General features: G+C 41.7%; 1 long non-coding RNA gene across 3 annotated transcripts; it reads right to left on the reverse strand.

Annotated features, from left to right (window-relative positions):
• Positions 1 to 842: 842 nt before the first annotated feature.
• Positions 843 to 20,280, reverse strand: LOC144457852 (uncharacterized). Of its 3 annotated transcripts, XR_013487408.1 has the most exons (5): positions 19,578 to 20,280; positions 18,870 to 18,963; positions 13,580 to 13,653; positions 8,629 to 8,674; positions 843 to 1,220 (listed from the first exon to the last, which is right to left on the reverse strand). It is a non-coding gene; the product is annotated as an uncharacterized LOC144457852 (long non-coding RNA). The 3 variants fall into 3 exon arrangements; XR_013487409.1 differs by lacking the exons at positions 843 to 1,220; positions 8,629 to 8,674; positions 13,580 to 13,653 and adding an exon at positions 14,757 to 16,234; XR_013487413.1 differs by lacking the exons at positions 843 to 1,220; positions 8,629 to 8,674; positions 13,580 to 13,653 and adding an exon at positions 18,115 to 18,331.
• Between the last annotated feature and the right edge of the window lie 5 nt (positions 20,281 to 20,285).

Consider the following 20,285-nt stretch of genomic DNA (forward strand, 5'->3'; position numbering starts at 1 on the left):
TTGTTTAGTGCAGGGTAAACAGCCAAAGAGAGAAACTGATCCTTTGGAATCAAGTCCCTTATGTTATACCTGTATCATATGAGGCTAGAGTCCTTGGGGTCTTCCTGAGCCAAAGGTTACAGATGGATCTGTGATTTGATGGATGTGATTCTAGTGCCTGGAACTTCATAGATCTTTAATAAGAGCTTATTGATTGTTTGAGTACTCCCCTTATGATGCAGGTAGTAACCTATCTGTGGTCTCCCTTTCAGATTTTATCCATGTCCTCCCCAGGAGGGGCATCAAACATGAATCTCTCAACATAGCATGGACTCCAGGAGAACAAAGAATTGTTCCTTGGTTATTCTTTGCTCCTGTCATGTGATGTCAGGATCACCATCCTACATGTGGTACAATGTATTGCTCCAAGTCATAGGGTTTAAAAAGTCTTTTCACTAAAATAGTCCACCCCTTTCAGGTAGAGAAGCAATTCTCCTGGCAGTTTAAAAGGAGTCCAGAGGATAAAAAGAAGTAAAAACCAAGGGGAAGAAGGTTGGAAAAGCAGTCAGTAAAGGAGTTCCCTGGGATCTCTGAAGGTCCCTGACACAGTCTCAAAGAGTACTTTTACAGTCATTAGTCCGAAAGTTACCACAGCTGGACCCCAGACAAATCTACCTGTAGGTAGCGTTACTTCCAACCATCCCAGGTGTGCCCTACAATTTCCTTGTTTGCATTAGGCCCAGCTGGTGTTGTCACCCCCCCCCCCAGCTCAGAACAGGACGATTTTATTTCCACACCTATATCTCTGAATTAACCATACATGGCAATAGGAGAATCAGTGTCAAATTATGAGTACAGACAGCAATTTTTCATCCTTCATTTTCAAAGAGGGTCAGTGACAACACAGGGTGATGACACACAATGAATTGGGTTTAAGTGAGGCTGAGTTTCACAAAGTTGTCAGCCTCAGTCTTCCAGAGTCATCAAAGTCCAGTGGCAAGATAAAAGTCGAGATGACTAGAGGTGGCTCTGGATGTAGTAGATGACCTTGCCAATGAACAAGTGGTGGGAGAGATTAGTGGGCTTGAGATGAGGCTTCGTGGAGTTGGTGAGATTTAAACTGACTTGGTAAGGAGAAAGAGAATTTAGCTAAGTGGAGATGAGTATCATTTCCTTTTTTCTTCCAGACAATTTTCTTTAATTACCAAATCTGTCAGCCCCAAACATGGTACAAATGGGTTCTACAAATACAACAAATAACAGTAAATTTAGCTGTGAACACATAACACAATCTACATTTCCCTAGCTAAGAAACATTGAAGAAAAATCTAATGCAGAACTTTATTTAGTTATAATTCCTGTGTGCTTTCTTCTCCTTTTTCTTTTTAAATTGAGTATTTTATTGTTTTTCTCTAATTACATGTAAATATAGTTTTCAACATTCATTTTGTAAAATTTTGAGTTCCAATTTTAATAGTCTCTCTGTCCCCTTAACCCTTGCCAAGACAACAAGCAATCTGATATAGGTTATACATGTACAATCATGTTAAATTTATTTCCACATTAGTCATGTTGTGAAAGAAGAATCTGAACAGAAAGGACAAAACCACAAGAAAATAAAAAGAACGAAAAAAGAGAAAATAGTATGCTTCGATCTGCACTCAAATTTCAAAGTTCTTTCTCTGCATGTGGTTAGCATTTTCCATCATGAATCTTTGGAATTCTCTTGGATCATTGTATTGTTGAGAAGAGCTAAGTCCATCATAGTTAATCATTGCACAGTATTGCAGTTGCTAATGTTCTCCTGGTTCTGCTCACTTCACTTAGCTTCAGTTCATGTCAGTCTTTCCAGGTTTTTCTGAAATCCCTCTGTTCGTCATTCATTATAGCACAGTGGTGTTCCATTACATTCATATACCACAATTTGTTCTGCCATTCCCCAATTGATGGGCATGCCCACAATTGATAATTCTTTGCCACCACAAAAGGTGCTGCTATAAATATTTTTGTACCTATGAGTCCTTTTCCCTATGTTATGACTTATACAGACCTAGAATGATGTTTCTGGATGAAAGGGTATGCACAGTTTTATAGCTATTTGGGCATAGTTCCAAATTGCTCTCCACAATGGTTGGATCAATTCATACCTCCACGAACAACACATTCCTGTTCCAACTTTCTCACATCTTCTTCAACATTTATAATTTTCCTGTTTTGTCATGTTAGCTAGTCTGGTAGGTGTGAGGTAGTACCTCAGAGTTGTTTTAATATGCATTTCTCTGATCAATAGTGATTTAGAGCATTTTTTTCCATATGCTATGGATGGCTTTAATTTCTTTATCTGAAAAGTCCTTGTTCGTATGCTCTGAGCATTTCTCAATTGGGAATGACTTGTATCTTATAACTTTGACTCAGTTCTCTATATATTTTAGAAATGAGGCCTTTATTAGATACATTGGCTGTAAAAATTATTTCCCAGCTTTCTGCTTTGATGGTGTCATTATCAAGGATATAGTATGGGATTGGAAGACTGAATGAATCAAGCCTTGATGGTATTTCTTACTTTTGGAGGACAGTACAGCAAGGGCCACCAGCATGCTTTGTACCAGACAGAAATGCTCTGCAATCCAGGATGGTTGTGTTTGGGGATGATGGCTACGTCAACACTTTCAGATGCTGTGTACTAATATACTACCATGCCTGGAATAATTTATCTGGAAATGTCTACCCTGAGTGCTTAGAGATAAGTAATGAAAATACAAGCAATACCTTTGAGTCCATGCATCTTAATGATTCTTAAAGCAATAGAGGTCTCAACTGTCAATTTAAAATTAAAAGTTAAGCCATTTTGAATGGAGCCACTCTGCAAGCACAAAAAAGGAGCCAGGTTGCCACTAGGGAAGTGACTATGAGAGAGCATAATTTTTATTCTCTGTGCAGGGCTAAGGGCAGACAGTGACTGTCATTGAACCACAGTAGTAATGACAACTCCCTAGGAAATCTTTAGAGACAAGATTGTCTGAATACGAGTACAGTTACTATTGCAGCTCTGGATGATGGAATTCTAATTGGCTTGTAAAGTAGAAGTCCTGCCAGGGAATACCCATCAACCACACATCTTGTGTTAGAGAAAGTACAACGTCCATAATGAGCTGTAAAGCTCTAGCTGAACTATTTTCTTTGAGTCTGGGTTGGAAGAAAGCATTTTGTAATTCGTTAAGGGTATATGAACTTGAGTGTAGATCAGTGCTTCAGTAAACTGAGATATTTGCACTGATAATTATGATGACCCTCTATGACTGAGTAACAGGTCTCTGTGTTGCTATGGCTAATGAGAGGCAGAATATTCTAGTGGATATTGTGCTGAAATCCCACCCCTAATACATACTAGATTCATGGCCTTTACCTCTCTAATATTCATTTTCCTCATCTATGAAATGATAAGCTGGACTTGATAACCTCTAAGATATCACCCAACTCTAAATCGATGATACTATGATGATACTATTGCACAAACTCATAGTCCCCCCTCTAAGAGTAGACCACTAACCTTTTTCTTAGAGGTTCCAGTAAGTGTTTTTCATAGAGATCTGAAAGTTACCTCTCTTCTTAGCTGGTCTCCCTCCAGGGTGATCGTCTGGCAAGATTGTCAGTTAGGCCTGCCCTCAAGCAAACATGAGCTGTTCATGTTCATTTAACCAGCAGAGAACCTGGGAGTCTATTTTAGTTACAGCCAAGGAGCAAGTTTTCCCATGCTTTCTTTTAATTCTAGCTAGGGATGGTCCTAATTTACCACCAAATTTGATTGGTAGTTCATTACATAAGCTACTGAAAAAGTTATTTATAATATTTTATAATTGGTAGTCTGTCCTATCAGAAGATACTTATCAATTGTCTACAGGCACACACGTGATGAACATACCACAAATTGTTTATGTGATTGATAACTGATAGGAAAACAACTTAACACAATTTTATCATAAAATGAAGTCAAATCAAAATGGAGTCAGTTATGCCAAGTTGATAAATGTATTTCTACTCTCTTTTTAAGGTAATAAAATTATTCTGTCCATGTTTCTTAAGAATTTGCTTTCTGTTTCCCTTTTTTTTATAAGGCTGTTTTGTTTTGTTTTGTTTGGTGAGGCAGGTGGGGTTAAATGATTTGCCTAGAGTCACACAGCTAGTAAATATGTGTCTGAGGCAGGGTTTGAACTCAGGTCCTTCTGACTCCAGAGCTGGTGCTCTAACCACTGCACCACCTAGCTGCCCCAATGTAGGGCTGATTTTCTAAGATAAATATGATTAACCATTGCATTGCTGTTTATGTGTTGGGTTACTCAAGTGCATCAGAGAAAAGACAATGGGGAAAATATCTGGGGCTAGAAGTGGGGGAAAGGAGGGAGAAAGAGAAGGGAAAGAATTAGAGAGGAAGATTTCATAACTGCTGTATATTGACCAGAACAATTTCTCCTAGTGTGACTTTGAGCTGAATAAAAGAAAATCATTCATTTTTGGTTAATTTCCAGATCAGGGAGAAAAAAGCAAACAAAGCATGAACCCAGCACTTTCTTCTACACAATCAATCAGTTATGTTGTTGTTGTTGTACTTTTCCTTCCTTCCTTCCTTCCTTCCTTCCTTCCTTCCTTCCTTCCTTCCTTCCTTCCTTCCTTCCTTCCTTCCTCCCTCCCCTGCTTTTCTTCCTTCCTTCCTTCCTTCCTTCTTCCTTCCTTCCTTCCTTCCTTCCTTCCTTCCTTCCTTCCTTCCTTCCTTCCTCCCTGCTTTTCTTTCTTTCTTTCTTTCTTTCTTTCTTTCTTTCTTTCTTTCTTCTTTCTTTCTTTCTTCCCTTTTTTTTCCTTTTTGACTAGGCAATGCGGTTAAGTGACTTGCTCAGGGTCCCACTGCTAGTAAGTACCAAGTTTCTGAGTCCAGATTTGAACTCAGGTCCTCCTGACTCCAGGGCAGGTGCTCTATCCACTGCGCCACCTAGCTGCCCCTGCCAGGATTTTCTATCACCAGTTTCTGTGACTGTACTATCAACTTTCCTCTCCCTCCTCAGGATGTTGTTGTTTTTTTTTCTTTTTGTATTCCATTTTGGATTATCTTCTGTGCTGTCTGTGAAACCTTCTCTAATAAGCCAAAATGTAGGTAGAGGTACTGCCTCTCTCCCTCTTTATCTTCTTCCTTAGTAGAAGGATCAGCCTGTATTTATAGCACAATTGATGAGTGCGAATAGCAAAAGGATAAATACAGCAAATACTCTGTAGGGGGAGAACCTGTTCCTTTGACTATTCCTCTTGGATGCCAAAGTGAGCCAGTTTCCCACACCTTTGCATCATTTACCAGTTTCTTGAAACCCTGCTTTTAATCCAATTTAGCTGCGTTCTCCTTCCTCCCTAGCCTTTACTGGCAGACCAAGATGTTAGCAATCAGCAGCAGGCACTTCTAAGTGTTAGCATAGTCTTCTCCAGCAAAGACAAAATTAAAGAAGAAAAAATCTCACAGTAAGCATGTCCTCATCTTAAAATAAAAAAAATTCCCTATTTGTTTATCAGTTAGATATGAATAATTAATAAATCTGCCTATCTTATTTAATATCTTATTAAGCAGAAAACAGTACAACCTTCAAAGATAGATAAAGCATTACAGTAAATTTAGTGGTTTCTAGAGTATCTGAAACAACTAATAGTTTGGGGGACAGTGTTACAAATATAAAGAATTAAAGATTTTAATAAAGAACTATACAAATATATTTACATATATGTATGTTTATACATATGTAGTACATATTAAAACTTACACATTCTCTAATACATTAGATTTTTTCACCTTTATATATGTAATGGAAAACCATTAATATATAAACATAGTTCATTTCATAAATGAACATTATTTCATCCTTTAAAGCATGTAATTTTTTCTGTATCTTTATTTAACTTTGACATTCTTGAGGATTTGTTTGTAGATCCTATTGGAGAAGTCCTTCAAAATCTAGATACAAGCTTATCAGTAGTTAGCAGAAAAAGGTAGGAGAAAAATACAATTTATATTATTTATATACATATATGCATATATATATATATATATATATATATATATATATATATATATATGTATGTGTGTGTGTGTGTATTTATATGGCCAAATAATTCATCATGTTAAGGAATTCTGGGTGTGAGAAGCATGAAAGTGGTCACTGGTCCAACTTAGACTTAGAGTTTCCTGAGCACTGTAAAGTGAAGTGATTTCCCCATGGTCTCATAGGCCCTATGTATCAGAGAGAGGACTTGAAATCATGTTTTCCTGGAAGACACCTACCATACAAGAGAGTTGTTTTGAAACTTAAATCAGATAACATATGCAAAACACTTTGCAAAGTGTAAAATGCTATAATAGTGTCAGTCACTATTATTATACTTAAGATGTATTTGATTTTGGAGCAACTCATCAAATTGTTTATATGTTTCTCTTTCATCCTCTGTAGTAGACGTTGGGATATAAGGTGAAATTATAATTATGTTCATGGTGGTCTGCTTATGTTCATGTTGAGCTCCATTTCCTATTTAATTATATTTAGTATTGTCTTTGGGCTCACAATGAAACCAACCATGCCAATTATTTTATTTGCTTATTTAAGGAAAATGTGAACATCACTTCCATTTAGCTGCAACTTCTTTCTATTTTTCGGTTAAATTGATAGCAAGGGTGTCAATATGAATATTATTTTGTTCTTTCAGTACCGTTGGTCACTGGACAAAGACTGTCAATTAAGATTCTAACAGTTAAACTGGTATTTTGAATTATGGGATTCTTAGTATCTTTTGCTGCCTTTCCCATCACTCTCCTGAAATTACTATGCAATAATAGAATTAAACAGAATAATAGAATCTCAGACTTGGACCTGACATCAAGGGCTCTCTGGCCCAAACAATTCTTCAACAGCAGTCTTCTTGATTGCATTCCCCCAAAGTGATTGACTAGATTCCTATCTAAATATGAGAAGGAACTACACAGGCCTGAGTACCACTTATCCTGCTGTTTCACAGGATGCTGTGGCCAAAGACTTCATTACCTACTGACCAGCCTTCTGGATGTAAACCTCTCTGTAAGTGGCCGGGCTTGTCTTCTGGAAACAGACATAGTCTGTCTCTGGACTTATGCTATCTTTTTTTTTTTAATTTAAAAAAATTTTTTTTTCCATATGCTTTTGAGTTGAAAATTTTTTCTCCCTTTTTCTCCCCCCCACCCTCCCCAAGACAGCGCACAATGTGACATAGGCTTTACATTTACATACCCATTAAACATATTTTCACATCAGTGAAGTTGTAAGTAAAAATTAAAACCAATAGGAGGAACCATCAGAAAGATGAAACAAAACTCAACAGAAGGTAAAAATAAGTGAGAGCGATTCGACTTCCATAGTTCTTTCTTTGAATGTGGACAGCATTTTCCATCCTGAGGCCTCTGGAGATGTCTTAGATCCTCATAATGCTGAGAAGGGTTCAGTTTAACATTCTTAGTCATTGCATAACGTGGCTGCTATTGTGTAAAAAGTCCTCTTGGTTCTGCTCACTTCACTCAGCATCAGACCATAGAAGTCTTCCCAGGTTTTTCTGAAGTCAGCCTGTTCATCATTTCTTATAGCACAATAGTATTCCATTACATTCATATACCACAACTTGCTCAGCCATTCCCCAATGGATGGGTATCCTCTCAATTTCCAATTCTTTGCCACCACAAAAAGAGCTGCTATGTATAATTTTGCATATGTGGGTCCATTTCCCATTTGTATGATCTCTTTGGGATATAGCCCTAGAAATGCTATTGCTGGATGAAAGGGTATGTACATTTTTGTAGCCCTTTGGGTATAGTTCCAAATTGTTCTCCAAAATGGTCAGATCATTTCACAACTCCACCAACAATGTATTAGCATTCCAATTTTCCCACATCTTCTGCAACATTTATCATTTTCCTGTTTTATCATGTTGGCCAATCTGGTAGGTGTGATATGGTACCTCAGAGTTGTTTTGATTTGCATTTCTCTAATCAATAACAATTTAGAGCATTTTTTCATATGACTATAGATGGCCTTAATTTCTTCATCTGAGAACTGTCTGTTCATATCCTTTGACCATTTATCAATTGGGGAATGGTGTGTTCTTATAAATTTGTCTTAATTCTCTATATATTTTAGAAATGAGGCCTTTATCAGAGAGACTGGTTGTAAAAATTCTTTCCCAATTTTCTACCTTCCTTCTAATCTTAGTTGCATTGGCTTTGTGCAAAAACTTTTCAATTTAATGTAATCAAAATGATCCATTTTGCTTTTCACAATGTTCTCTATCTCCTGTTTGGTCATGAATTCTTCTGTTCTCCATAGATCTGATAGGTAAACTGTTCCTTGTTCTCCCAGTTTACTTATGGTATCAGTCCTTATATCTAATGGACTTGTGCTATCTTTCTAGCTTATTAGAAAGAGCCTGCTAGCTCTTGTACTTCACTGCCATAGGAGAATCCAAGGTTTCTTCAAAGTGATGAAGAGGAGGAAGGTGATACTGAAACAGCATCTTTGCAGGAGTTTTTCCAGCATATTTAAAAATCAGGTATAACATCAAATTACAGCATTTTATTTATGAACAATTTGGACATACCTTCATTAACTTCCCTATCTATGCTTTATTCCAACTCTTGTTGCATCTGAAATAACATTAAAATACAATTTAGAACAATGAAGATAACACACAGAACTCAACACCTTTTTTTTAAAAAAATTGCAGACATCCAAAGAAATTGCTAATAAATTTAGACATCAGTTTATTTGACTTTAGCCATTCATCAGAAAATCTATTAGTCTAATAAAATTATGCTAATATTAACAGAATCAAGTACTTATCACAATTAATTATACATAAAGAGATGTGAACTTTGTTAGCATAGTAGTCATGTCTCCGGTTTTGAATATAGTTTTCTTCTAGTCCAAGCAAATCTTATCCTTTCTGTTTCTATTTTTTATCAATGTAACATTTTTCTTTAAAAATAAAATTAATTTCATGTCATATACTTTGAAAGAATTAGTTTCAGATATTAATACTTTATTAAGCTACAGTCTAAACACAAAATGAACATCAACTTTTAGTGAGCAAAACAAAACAGAAAGTGCCTAGAAATGATTAAACACAGTACAAAAATTCCTGTTGCAATTGAAATATTTCTTAATCCAGACAGAAACTGATTTCATTTGAGTTTCTAAGTCCACTTCAGATTTTAGTAACAGAGCTAAGAGAAATCCTGCTTCCTACTCTAACTTGTAAAGAAAAAAGAAAAGAGACTGGTGCCAGTTTTCCAGTTCTCATAACAACTTCATAGAAGTGGTAAGAGAAGATGAATTGGGAGAGTACTCTTGATAAAGATTAAAGTTGAATAGTTTCCCTTTCAGAAGACAGATAAAAGCTTCCTTCCTTCCTTTTTTCCTGAAGTCAAATGGCTCCAAAGGGCTGGGCTCAAGATGGTTGGGGGTCTTTCTGGTGAGTCAGATATTAACATCTGAGTTTGTCCTCTTCCTCTCAGTCTTGGCTGGTTAGGAGAGTTGAGGATTGGGGTTCAAGATTGTTTGCATGGTTGGCCCTTTAAGGGACAAGACTTTTTAGGCTTCTCCTGGTATGGACCTTAGACAGTGCCTTGGACATCACAGCACATACTATATGCCTGTTAACTTAATTTTCTATTCATTAGGGTTAGAACCTGAGTTTGGGAGTCGACAGCCCTAAGAGAAGACTGTTTGGCCTACAGGCTTGCAGAGCTTGTAATCCCACAGGGCTGAGTTAGAACCCCGGCTTGGGCCCTTGCTAGCTGTATGACCTCATCTTTTAGCCTCAGTATCCTCACCTCCAGGGTTCTAGTTAGGGCCGACCTTAAATTGACTTCTGCAATTGCGCCCCCTTTGCTGCCTTGCTGCGTCTGGGGGACCACCATCTTTCAACCAGCCTAGAAACAGGGCCATCCTTTGCAGGCCACAGCTGCCCTGACAGACGACCTCCAATTGAGTCTCCTTCCTAGAGCCTTCGAGGCCCCAGCAGGCCCAGCCATGCTCAGCCCAGTCCAGCCAAGCCCAGCTTACCTGGGCTTTCTTGGAAAGCAGCAGAAGACGATGCACAGGGCTCCTCAACTGGGGTCTCAGCCCAGGCATCAGGGAAGGCACCCCCTCCCACGGCTCCTGGGGGTCTGCAGTGCATCTGAGAAGAGCCTTGGGGCCAGGCTGAGCCAGAGTGGTAGAAATGGTACATGGCAAGGGTCCAGTCCCTAGCACCCTTCTGTGGCCCACACGCCCTATGCCCAGCTTTGTGCTGGGTCTGACGTAGGTGCAGCTGGTCTGCCCTTAGGTCCGGTCCCTCCAGCCAATTCTAATCCAGTTGGTCTCTACCCTTCCCAACCAAGGCCATCTGAACGTGACTGACAAAGGTTCCTTCAGAGACAAGTAAGATGATCTGATGCTCCCATCTCTTTAAGGCCTTGACACATTTTGTTGTGAGCCACACAGTCAAAGGCTTTAGTGTAGGTCAATGAAGCAGAAGCAGATGATTTTCTGGAACTCTCTTGTTTTCTGCATAATCCAGCGAATGTTGGCAATTTGATCTCTATTTCCTCTCCTCTGCAAAAACCAGTCTGCTCTTCTGATAATTCTTGGTTCATGTATTTCTGAAGCCTCTTGTAGGCATAACCTTGCTGGTATGTGAAATGAGCTCAATTGTTCAGTAATTGGAACAATTTTTGGCATTGCCGTTCTTTAGGATTGGGATGTAAATTGATCTTTTCCAATCCAGTAGCCACTGTTGAGTTCCAAATTTTTTTTTTGGAATAGTGAGTACAGCACTTTAACAGCATCAACTTTTAGGATCTGAAGTAGATCAGCTGAAATTCTGTCACTTCCATTAGCCTTTTTATTAGCAATGCTTCCTAAGGCCTGCTTGACTTTATTTTCCAGGATGTCTGGCTCTAGATCAGTAACCACACCACAGTAGTTATCAGAGATGTCAAGATCTTTATTGGATAGTTCTTCTGTGTACTCTTGCTTTCCCCCCCAATATTTTTAAACCTGGAAGATTAATATTCTTCATTCCCCATTTTGGTATATCCCAATCATAACTATTCCTCTGGACTGTCCTACATCTTCAAAGGCATTTGATGCTCCAATGTTTTAGTTTCTAGGAAAGAAGGGACCCATGTGCATGGCCCTGTATTGAACTATCCTCTGGGGTAGCTAAGCAGCCAGGTTTTTTCAGATGAGTCTCACTAGGCCTTACTTTAAAAATATGCATATAAAGAAGATGTGGAGATCGCTCCACTTTTTTAAAAAAAATTAAAGCTTACATGATACTGTTCATAATCCTTTGTCTTCAACATGCAGAGCTCTGATCTTATTGAAGTTTGCCACAAGCAGTATGTGGAAATTTTTCTTATACTGTGCTATGAAAACTTGTCTGTTGGAACTGTCCCAAATGGCAGTTGAATTTGTTGAATCTGATCACACCACAGAAAGAGTTTCTTACTAAATGGAAGATCTGAATATCCTTTTGCTAAACATTTTCAGTTATAAAATCAGCTCCAGGGCAGGGAACTTGGCCCTTCTGTTGAAGTAGCAATGGGTATGAATATGTTTTGGGGTCAGAGAATGCTACAAGACTGAGGCACTGGTTAAGTGCCATGATGATCACAGAAAAGGCAGAGAGGTCTTCAATAACACAGGCAGAAGCAGGATCCAGATCAGTCTAACATTGTGGCAAGTCAGGAAGCCTTTCTGAGAGAGAAGGTACAAGTAACCTACTGGTGGCTTTGTAAACACTAGGGCCTACAAAGGGTCATTTTCTGGATGTCTTCATGAGAGTGGCTAATTTTTCCAGCCTGTTAGTAGAAGTATTTGTCTGAGGCCTCACTGTACCATGGAGCCGACTCTGGAATCTTGAAAGCTTATACCCATGGTGCACACTATCTGCCAGGTTCTACCATAATCAAAAAGCTTCAAGTATTCTGGAAAAAGACTGAGGTGCTGTTTAGCATTGAAGCTCCCTTGTAGTCTGGCCTCAGCATACCTTTGTTGGCTTACTGTATATCACTTCCTTTCACACACTCTAAGTTCCAAGCAAATTGGCCTATCTGCTATTCCTTATAAAAGATATTGCATCTAGGGAAAGCCAAGAGGGCTGAGTGAAAGCAGGGACTCACTTGAGCTCTCCCCTGAATCTCTTCAAATACCTCTAAAAAGTGACTCTGAATAAAGTCTAGAATGGCAGAAACCATAGTGAGACCAATTGAGGCAGATTTCCAGCCCAAGGCAACCTGGAAGGTCGACAGCACAGGTCTGTTGCACTGGCTTGAGAGAGGAGTGGCCAGCACTCAGGGCGCAGCACAGATCTGGCCTAAACAAAGCCAGAGTAGGCTTTGAGGACTGAATCACCAGCTGCAGTGGTACTTTGCAGTCTTCTCAACCCACAGACTCCAGAGACAACTTAAAAGGTCAGTGGGAGGGTCTATCAGAAGGAACCAGGTGAGAGAGAAGCAAAGTCCCGTCCAAGGCTGCAGGGTGTACCAATACAGCTCTGGCTCAGCAAACCAGTAGCAGGCCTTGGGAGTGACGGAATCTACAACAGTAGCGGTGGCAGTTGGGGCAGCAGTAGCAGCAATGGCAGTGACACCTGCTTGTAGAGCCCACAGATTGAATGTTGGAAAGTCACCTATTTCAACTTCTGAAAGCCAAAATGGCAGAGTAAAGAGAAGTTGCTTTCACCTTCCCTTATTGACTTTGAAAAACCAGAGAATATTGCCCCAGGAAAAACCCTGAAATAGGAGAGAGGCTAGAAAACAGAAAGACTAGCTATAGCAGTCTTTTAGCTCCTGAAGGCTAGGGGATTAATGGGAAAGATCCCTCTTGCTGTGACCAAGGGGACTAGTACAGGAAGGACAGCATCTCAGAAAGCTAGTGGCAAGCCACACCTCAGCAAACCAGTAACCAGGCCCCTAGTCCCTAGCACAAGAAGCCTGGAACAGTTTCCCCTATGCCCCACAAGCAGAGATCAACTTTAAAAGCCAGTAAAAAGTCAAACAACATGAGCAGAAAGCAACATAGAAAAACAATGACCATAGAGAAATATCTCAGTGACAGGGGAGATCAAAACACAAATTCAGGAAGGACAACACTGTCAATATACCCTTGTGAAACTCAGAGGGGAATATGAACTGGTCTCCAGCCCAAAAAGCCTTCTTGGAAGAGCTCAAGAAAGATTTTATAAGTCAAATAAGGAGGTAGAAGAAAAAAAAATTGAACAATTCCTTTCAAACTACAGTTGACAAAATGGAAAAAAAAAGTACACTGAAGAAAACAACTCTATAAAAAGTAAAATAGGCCAAAGAGAAAAGGAGGTACAAAAGCTAAGTGATGAAAACAACTTATTAAAATTAGAATTGGGCAACTGGAAGCTAATGACTCTATAAGACATCAAGAATCAGTCAAACACAATCAAAGAATGAAAAAATAGAAGAAAATGCAAAATACCTCATTGGAAAAACAACTGACCTGGAAAATAGAGATAATTAAAATTATTAGTCTACCTGAAAGCCATGATGAAAAAAAGAGCCTGGACATCACCTTTCAGGAGATCATCAAGGAAAACTTCCCTGAGGCCCTAGAAAAAGGGTAAAAGAGTCATTAAAAGAATCCACCTATCACCTCCTGAAAGAGATCCCAAATTGAAAATGCCAAAGAATATTGTAGCCAAATTCCAGAATTATCAGGCCAAGGAGAAAATATTGTAAGCAGCCAGAAAGAAACAATTCAAATATCATGGAACCACAGTCAGGATTACACAGGACCTCGCAGCTTTTACATTAAAAGATCGAAGGGCTTGGAATATTATATTCTGTAAGGCAAAAGAGCTTGGATTACAACCAAGTGTCCACTACCCAGCAAACTGAGCATAATTCAGGGGAGGAAATTCATTCAATGAAATAGGGGACTTTCAGACTTTGTGATGAAAAGACCAGAGCTCAATGGAAAATTTGATCTTCAAATACAAGACTCAAGAGAGACATAAGAAGGTAAACAGGACAGAAAAAAAAACAGTACGTTATTAATAAGGGCAAACTGTTTACATCCCTACAAAGGAAGATGACACTTGTAACTCTTGAGAATTGTAGCTTTATTACGGTATTTAGACATTGACGGAGGGGATGGGTTTAAGTTGACTTTGATGTGATGATAAAAAACCTGATGAAGTGGTGAAAAGTAATTGTAATGGGAGAAGAGGAAAGGATGAGGCAGAAAAGGGTAAATTACATCACATGAAGAGGAGATAGAGAGACACAAAGACATATTACATTAGAGGGAAAGAAGGGAGGGAGATGAGCATTGTTTGAACTTTACTCTCATCGAATTTTGCTCAAAGAGGGAAATAACAATCAGTTATGCATAGAAAACTAACTTGTCATATAGGCAAGTACTGCTGTTTATTAGAATTAAAATTCTTCACTTTGTATTTGATCTCTTTGGGATCTAAGTGGTATCCCAGCATCAAAGAACATATATATGAACAGCATTTTCAAAATGCTGTTTGAAATAAGAGGGAACAAGTCCTGGCTTCACCCATAGTGTTTCTGTGCTTCTTTCTTCCCATGGTCCCAGCCCTTCTAAAGCCAGATGCTGTGGCTCCTAGGGGGTCAGGCCAGGCTAGGCTGCTCAGAGAATGGTCCTCCCTGGCTATGTAGTGCCCAGGTCTAGGCTACTGAGGCAGCTCTGATCTTACAGGGAGTGAGAACTCTGGGAGGTCCTTAGTCTTTTGTTGCTGGCAGCTCAGTCAGGGCCAACCAGAGGCTCTGCTGTAAGCTCTTCGGGCTCCTGGCAGCCTGGCTGGGTTGTGGGGCTCATTCTGGACAATCTCAGGAAGGAATGAAGAAATCTTGTATTTACCCCAGTGTTCAGTGACAGATGCTGTCATCCTCCAAGGCTTTGGCTTGACTGCCTGGCTTGGGAGAGCCTCATGACCTTGGAATATTCCAGCAGATGGTACCTAGCAACTATCAGGGTTCCAGTAACAGAAGGCCAGCTACTGGCCATCGATGTAGGATGCCTGTAGCAGTTTTTTTTTTCTATTTTTTAATTGTAGGTAAGCTACTTGGTGGATGTATGTTACCCACACCAGGAAGTCTGTTGTCCTTGCAGGCTATGAAACCTTTGCCTTCTGACTTCTGCAGTGGAAAGCCACGGTACAATAGCAGGCGTGCCATCTCTGCCCTCTCTAAGACCTACTGTGCTTGGGTCAAACAGCAGGAAGAGGTAGGTAGTCTTCCCTGAGCAGTTCTCTGGGCAGAAAATGAGTGCTCAGGAGATGGTTTTATCTTGTCCAACGCATGACCATGAAGCAAGGGGACTGGTTTTCAGGTGTGTGGCAGATGGATAAGGGACTCGGCAGGCACTGAAGTGGAGTCTGTGTTCATTTTAGGACTCTACTTTGCTGTTGCCTGTTTGCTTTCTTTTGAGTATCTCCTGAAGACGGGAGATAATTTAGCTTCCCTCCAATAATGATGCCGGCATTAATCCTAGGAGGAAAACTCATTTCCAAAGTAAATTGGTTTGCTATAGCAAATGTACCAGGGCAGAAAGTTGCTCTTGTCCTTTGGAAAGGATCAGTGATCCCAAGGTTTACTCTGATACCAGTTGTTAGGGCCACTCTTAATTTTTTATGACATTCATTATATTCTAAAGCTTTTTTCATGAAGTAAATGCAATATGACCTGCTGGAAACCACAAAGACAAAAACCGATCTGAAAATTTCTCCACTTCCCTTGTCTCTACCTTCTGCTTGGGAGCTGTTATTGTCCCACCTCTGAGCAGGACCTGCTCTTGCTATGGGCCTTCCCAGGATAGGTGAGAAACTGAAGTCTGCCTATGAGAAGATGTCATCCATTCCATCGCTAGGTCCTTCTTCAGCCCTAGTCTCTTTCTAGCCTTCTCTCCCTTGCTAGCATTTTGATTGGTGACCTCCACCTCCCATTCACTCCCTTTCTCACCTCCCACCCTTCAGACATTCCTCATCTGGTCACTTTGTGTTCCCTTGGTGTCAGCACTGGGCTCTAAGGTGCAAGAGCATCGTATGCCCCAAACATCTGGTCTCAGAAAGCTCTGTTGAGGGCTAGAGGCTTGAGAAACTGTCAGAATTCACAGTGGATCATCAAATGGATCATGAGTCCACAGGGCTGGCTCCTAGGCACCTGTTCATTGAGGTTTAAAACAAGCAACGTCAACACAGAAAGACAAGATTCTGAATATGCACGTCATTGCTTCAACCGTACTAAACATCGCCACTCTGGTCCAGCCTTGGATAGACCCTCATGTGAGTTCCTAGACATCCCACTAAGTGTTGGATGGGTTTTCAGGGTGCTCCATAAGGCATGTGTCCTTCCAAGAACGCAGCCCCCAGAGCTCTCCATGTCAGATGTGGTCTGGCCAGGAGATTGCCACTGTCTAATGCTACCCCTGTATCATGGACACTATCTGTCTGTCCATTCTCTCTCTCTCTCTCTCTCTCTCTCTCTCTCTCTCTCTCTCTCTCTCTCTCTCTCTCTCTCTCATCTCTGTCTTTCTGTCTCAGTGTCTGTGTCTCTGTCTCTTTTTGTTCTCTCTCCTGTTTTTGTCTGTCTTCCTTCCTCTCTCTCTCTTGTCTCCATCTCTTTGTCTTTCTCTCTGTCTCTTCCTCTCTTTCTATGCTCTCTCTCCTCTTTCTCTCTCTGTTTCTCTCTTCCTCTCTCTGTTTCTATGTCTCTGTCTCTGTGTCTACCTCTCTGTATTTGTCTCTGCCTCTGGATTCAGCCCAAAGGCCCCTCCTTTTCTGGGCTGCCATATTGCACTTGGCTCCTATAGAATTTGCAGTCCACTAAAGTCCTCCAGCCTGTCAGGTGAACTGCAGCTCACATATCCTACACCATCCTGTCTTGGGGATGTGGCTTTATCTTCACATAAGTAGATTTGACTTCTGGCTAATGTACTCTGCGATCCCACACCCCTCTGACCATCCTATCCTGCTCCCTTCAGGTAGCTAACCTGTAGGGCTGTCACTCCCAAGATTGTTTCCAGGATCCAGTGAGATAGTGAGCTAAAAAGCATTTATTAAGGGCTTGTTCACTGCAGTGCTCAGCCCCTGGGATACAAAGAAAGGCAAAACCCTAGTCTCTGGCTCCAGGAGTTCCCAGTCTAATGCCAGTAACTAAGCACGTCCAGTATGTGTGTAGTGCAAAGGAAGGAGGCCCTGGGTTCAGTAGGGCCCTTGGTGGCCTCCTAACATGGGTGAGCTGGGAGCAGAGTCTTGAAGGAGACCAGGGAAGGTGGAGGCTTTGGTGGAGAAGGATTTCCCAAGCAGCTTGGGAATCTGAAAGGGGCCCAGCCCCACTTTTAGGATGGTCATTTCATTACCTGGACAGTGGCATTTGATCCTTCAGGCCTGACCACAAAGCCCCCAGCCTGGGGCCCCTATCTCCAGCATGGTCTTTTCTATAAGACCCAGTGGGGGCCACTTGGGTGTTCTGTATACCTGCCCAGGTGGGGTACTCACCTTCAAACTTTGAGGCCCCCTTAATGTAAGCCCAGCTCAAGGGCCCTGCCTTTATCCTCTGGCACCTTGAATTTCAGGTTAGGTACCTGGGGACTCATCCCCTCAAGCTTCATTCCTCCCCTCCCTGCTCCAGCTACCAGTTCGGTTAGACCTTGCCTGAATGTGATGAGACCTTACTTGCTATGATGGACAACGTAGTCATGTCTGAGAGAGCTTCTTTTGGATTCCAAGAGTGAAGTGTTAGCAACCTGTTAGGGTACTCTTTGAGAGCCTTGGGGCAGCTTTGGATAACCTCCTATAGATGATAGGGGAAGTAAGTAAGGTTCCAGTCATCACTGCTGTCATTCAGGAGCCCAGCGGGCAGCAAGGGCCTGTCAGGAGCGGCAGGAGGGGTCTAGGTTGCTTTGAGGTCAGTAAACTCATACAGAACCTTCAAACAAGGGGACCCTGAGTCCTCTGATAGCTCTCTCAGCAAGTGGCCATCTCTCAGCGAGCAGAGTCTCTGTCAATCTAAGATGCTCCTAGACAAGTAAGGAATCTAAGGAGAACCTCATAGCCTAGTTCCAGGCTCCTGAGAGCAGCATCAACCTTTTGAGAATGCTGATTCAGCCAAAAACAACCTCCTCCAAGATGCCCACCTCCATAGTCCCTGCTTACAGAAACATCTGAGTTTCTGGATTACTTGGCAGGCCCTAGGAATGTTCTTTAGTATGTGATCAAAATCTAAGTGTTCTTCTGCCCAGAGGGTGGTCAGATCTTCCTAGGGAGCACAGAAAAGGAGACAGACATTCAACAAAACCCAGAGAACTTTTCAGGCTGTGGCAACCCCAGAGTACTGCTTCACCTCAAGACTTCCCTGACCTCCATGGGTGCTATTGGATCAAACCTAGAGAGGCTGGTCCTGGTAACCTGGTGTTATCAGGAGGACAGGTGGGCAGCTCCTGCTTTCACCTCACCTTGATGTGGACAGTGGTGTCCCTTTGGAAGTCCTCCTTCAGGGAGGCTTGCTATCAGGTCACCAGGCCCTCCAGGACAGCCAAATTGTCCTCGTGGCTCTACTCCCATTCCCCGTCATATATATGTCTTCCCACTGCAGCCCCTTTATTTTTCTGTTTAGGTCACTCAGTCACCCTTTTCCACACTGGTGCCTCAGGGATTTTTTTTTATGACTTTCTTCTGTATTATTATTATTATTATTAATTAGGCAAAGCCTAAAAGGAAATTGGTCTCAAGGACTGTGAAGTCAGTTGGAACAGTGGATATTTGATTATGACAGGCCTGGGGGAGGCCTCACTAACCTGATTAAGACAAAGAGGTCCTGCAGGGAGGCAGCTGTGGTCAGGTGGTACCAGGTATTTCTGAAGCAGCAGTGGAACAGGTGAAAGAGCCAACCTGTAAACGTCCCAGCAGAGGGATTCAGAGACTTCACCCTGCAAGTCTGTCATGTCCCAGAGCTAGCCTGCTCCCAGCCTGTCAACTCTGCAGCCCCTTCTTGCTATTCTGGCTCTAGCTGTGCATACAGATCCTTCTGTAACAAGCCCATCTTCACACAGTGTCCTAGAGTTATTCCACCCATGCCCATGGTGCCCCTGCATAGGAATGAGGAAGCTCCTTTAGGTGCACTGTAGGGACTATCCTGGGCACTGTGCCCACCCACTGGCAGAACCAAAATGAAAAGCCGATCCCCATCCACAAGAAAACACCAACATGGGAGACTGCATTCTGTAAGGTGGATGTAAGGGCCAGGCTGGTCCATAAGTGCTTGCCCTGAAGGGAAGGGAAGAAATGAAGATCCACCCAGAAGAAGAAAGCCTCAAGAATGCCCCATTTTCATGCTAAGGCTTGAGCCCTCCCACCCTGAAAACCCCCATCTGGAGCCAGACTGCAGAGTTCTCCATCTTATATGAGAGATAAAGTCCCCCCCGCCCCCAGCTATAGGGTACCCTTCAAAGTAAGTGGTGCACTGCCTGAGGAATGGGGCTCCAGAGGGAGGAAGTGACGCCTACCTGCACAGTCATCCTCAGAGAAGTATCTTGAGGAGCATTCAGAGATGTTATAGGTGACTTTGTCCAGGTGAGCAGCTGGTGAGAGGCATTTCCCACTTCTGGATTTTCTCCTCAGCGTCATAGGGGTTACCAAGCATGAGAAGCAAAGATAAGAGAGTGAAAAAGAAGAAGGGGGGAAAAGATAGGGAGAGGGGAAGGACAGGATTTGAATGAGACTTTCCTGGAGACTTCTGGGGTGAAAAGAAATGATACCCAGAGCCCTCTGTTCCTGTTCTTATTCCTTAAACAGATGAAGAGTTTTGTTTTTTTTTTGTTGTTGTTATTGTTTGTTTTTCTTTTGTTTTGTTTTGTTTTTAACTTTGGGTTCAGGATTCAAAAAAGCCAGAGGTACCCTGAGCCAAGGAGGGCCTCTTTCCAAATTAAACCACCATGATGAGGTATGAGAGGAGCTAAGAGTCAGCTAAATCTGTCTCGTCACTCACAGGCATTTCACCCAAGAGGCTCCCTGCGCTGTTGCTGGGCCATGCGGCTCGCTCTAAGAACCATGGGCCCTGGGGCTAGTTAAAAGAGAAACATGGCTGAGAGGGGTTGTCCATGCCCAGCTTCAGGCCTCAGTGTTCCAGGCCTTCTCTGAGACTCATGTTGACCCTCCCTAGTTCCTGTTCTCAGAGAGTGAAGGCATCAGCAACCCAGGTTATGGTAGAAGGG

The sequence above is a fragment of the Phascolarctos cinereus genome, unplaced genomic scaffold (genome assembly GCF_003287225.1).
Source record: "Phascolarctos cinereus isolate Bilbo 61053 unplaced genomic scaffold, phaCin_HiC Scaffold_1;HRSCAF=81, whole genome shotgun sequence".
Classification (NCBI taxonomy): Eukaryota; Metazoa; Chordata; class Mammalia; order Diprotodontia; family Phascolarctidae; genus Phascolarctos; species Phascolarctos cinereus.